Here is a 3,751-nt window from a genome sequence, read left to right as displayed (position 1 = left end):
TCGCCCCTAGGCTGCCACCCTTATACACAATTTGGGATCGACCCATGCTAGGCTTTCGCCCCTAGGCTGCCACCCTTATACACAATTTGGGATCGACCCATGCTAGGCTTTCGCCCCTAGGCTGCCACCCTTATACACAATTTGGGATCGACCCATGCTAGGCTTTTGCCCCTGGGCTGCCACCCTTACACATATACCGCTTCATATAGTTTCTTTACTCTTTGAGATTGTTATTTTGGTGGTCATAATTATTTTTTGAGCATCAGAACTGTGGATCAGTAGTAGGAAACATATGAATATGCACTTAGGGCAGTAACAATAACACAAGATGGAAATGTAACACTAATGAATTACAAAAGAACTCAAATGACACAATGGACGTCATTTGATTGACAGGCGGAATCACAAAGCTACTGCTGAAATTACCCTTTTCTCATACCAATACTTGGAAAAGTAAAGATGCACATATATTGAAGCAATTCGACATACTAAGGAGAGGGGAACTATTGTTAGCTGTGTTTGGGATTGTACGCTGCCACTATGTGTCTTTTACTTGAAAGAACACTTAGGAAGCTCACTTGTTGGTAGTGACACAAGCAGAGTTCATGCCAAAGAATATAGAATCGAATAGCCTTACATACCTTGCTGTACCACTCAGATAGTACAACGAATTAACCTCTTTCCTTTCCGATTATTAATCTACAATGAAACAAGTAACACAACTAATATTAGTAGCTAACCAACAGATTGGGCTACTTGCACTTGGCAAACAGTAATCAAAAAGCAAACCCATACTTATCAAACCGATGGTATGCATTCCACCCCTTCTCCTTTAGTAACGTCATATACAATACGACCTTCTAATAAGGTCCCCTGAAACTTCTCGGGCTTTATAACATATGCAAAACAGTATACAAAACGGTTGCAGGCAGCAAGCTTATGCAACGCCCAATTAAATGGTACGTTACTGCGCCCTTTACCGTTTTATCCTTTAACAAGTTCTCATGACTTCTGCACATGCCTCCTTATGTTACTATACACAAATCAGTTTCTAAACATCAGAATGTGGCAGTAGCAATATGAACTCACGGTTTCCGACTACTGTCCCTTGAGCATCCAACTAATATTACATTTAAAATGCTCAAATGGGCTAACAATTGAGTTAAAGGGGACTCCCCTCCATGGCTATCCCAACATGCACAATCAACCAGAACATTCCCCTATCTCACACCGTGTAAAAGGAACAATTCTCAGCTCATTCACATACCAAATCCCCTAACCGATTCAAGCACAAAAGAGGGATGAAAAAATTAACATATGGCAGTAGCCTTACCTTAAGGTGAAATCAGTTCCTCCTCTTGAATTTCTTAAGATGGGAGATGTTACACCAACTTGGACTTGAAAAAAATAAAGGGTTTTCTCAGATTTTTAATGGTGAACTTGCAGGCCAGCACTTTGGAGCTGCTAGGGTTTCTTTTTAGGAGTAAATTGATGTAGAACAAGTGAGAGATATATGAAATGAATTTCATTCTCTTAAGGGTCCTTTATGGACGTTTTTTACATTAAGAAATGTGTAGAAATATCTAGTCCCTCACTTTAAGTAAGCAGGTACATCACTCCCTTAATTTCTGCCACAAGTTCTTTAAGTAGCTGCATCACCTAGTTGCCCTTTTCTTTTAAAATGCAGTCCACATATTTCCTAAGTAGGTGCATCACCTACTTACCACTTATTTAAGTAGGTCAGCAGTTAATCTACCATTAAGAACCTATGTCATCCTTTCTACGTAAGCTACACATGTACGTAAGTAACTTAATTACGTAAGACATCCGAATTAGTAGCTTAAGCAAGTAGGTTGATTACTATGACAAATTATACTTTACTTACTCTATTTAGCCTCAAACCTCTTTCGAATATTGTCAAACCTATTTCAAACCCTCACTACTCACATAAAACTAGTATATGCAAAATATGGGACGTTACAGAAACTCCCCACGAAAGAACTCTCAAAATAGTCCAACTCACAATCAGTTACGCACAAGCACGAGTTATAAAGAAAAATTTTAGAGATAAAACTCTAACACACGAAATGAGTATGAAAGAAGTGAAGGTATTCGTAAATGTTGCAGCCTCCTAAATTATAGATGTGGCACGCTTCACACCGATTACTAGGACTCTATAGACACGACTTCATAGACTCCCTAGGACTCTTGAACTCTGTGCTCTGATACCAAATTTGTCACGCCCTAAGCCTACACCCTGGATGTGGCTGGCACTCGAGAACCATTGCTGGCCCCAAGAGAACCCTTGGCCTGACTTACTTATTCAGCGGAAGACTATATCCATATTTATAATGATAAAAAACACTATACTCACTTGAATAATAAAATACTGAGAATGCTTAAAAAGTCAAACATTCAACTTGGTCAAAATGGCAATTGAAGTCTTAACATATGAAATGATAATGTAAAGACAACTGAACTACTAACTGTCTATGAAGCCTCTAAAACAAAGAGGGATGTCGGGACAAGACCCCCGATCATCCTAACAACTGAAAACTAGAACGCAAATGATTAAAGAGTCCTCCGGAATGCAAAGAGGCTCACCAACAAACTCTGAGTGCTCAACCTGATCAATGAGGTGCTGGATGCTGATCCTAGTTACCTGCGTTTGCATCATAAGACGATGCAGGCCAACTGGCATCAGTACATTGAATGTACGAGTATGCGAGTTAGAATACTAAACATAACTTAAGCTTGAAAAGGATATGAAATGAATACTTACCTTGGCTTTACTCAACTCCTGAATAACTTAGCTCAATATAAAGCAATAAACATATGCAACATATAGAAAGCTTGTAAAACAGTGGAAAAACAACTTAGTTCGTTAAAGAAAATACAATAACCAACTCAACTTTACTCATATAATAAAGTAATATAGTTTATGTGGGAGATTCTCTAACCGATAACCACTATTATGAGCCTAAGTGGTGATACATCATCTTGCCCACACTGCCAGAACTGTCCGATACTTTGCTGTCATATAGAACGCTTAACTAAGTGGATCTACTAGTCTATGCTAAAAGCATCTTAAGGAGTCATCTAAAAAGTATGATCCTTTACTATCCATGATGGCTACATGGTTTATGGAGATTTGAGTTAATATGAACTCGCATCCCCATATCGGTGCTCAATACTACTCTCAAAATATACTTAGCTCATATGTCTTTAAGACAAACTTCTTTCTTTGGTTTGAGATAGTTACTCAAAACTTAGCTTAAACGGCTCTCTTGGAATCTATGTTCCCTTTCTTGCTCAAATGTGAAAACATTTCTTAACTTTTGAGAATACTTAGTTCCTTTATAACTTTTAGAGAAATGAACTCAACTCTTTACTCTTTGCTTAACTTGAAACTTAAGTCTTAAAAACAAAGTTAAAATGTTTGTGAAAGACTTTAGAAAAAACTTTATAAACTTCTCTTGACTTGCTTTTTAACTTTTAGACTTGATTCTTAACTTCTCTTGACTTTGATCCTAACTTTCCTTGAATTGGATTATGGATTCAAGGTTCATGATCTCATGTTTATGGATGATTTCATGATGTTTATATGTACCTAAGAGTGTTGGAATCTACTACGAAACATAGGTACATTGCTAAGGAACAAGTACGAAAAGATGGGGAACGAAATGGGAGAACTGGCGTCCCTGGCGCTCTGAGAGGCACGGGGGGCCAGCCCTCAACATTCAGGGACTGG

This window comes from Solanum tuberosum, unplaced genomic scaffold (genome assembly GCF_000226075.1).
Source record: "Solanum tuberosum cultivar DM 1-3 516 R44 unplaced genomic scaffold, SolTub_3.0 scf00085, whole genome shotgun sequence".
In the NCBI taxonomy this organism is placed as follows: domain Eukaryota; kingdom Viridiplantae; phylum Streptophyta; class Magnoliopsida; order Solanales; family Solanaceae; genus Solanum; species Solanum tuberosum.
This window is presented reverse-complemented; position numbering follows the sequence as displayed.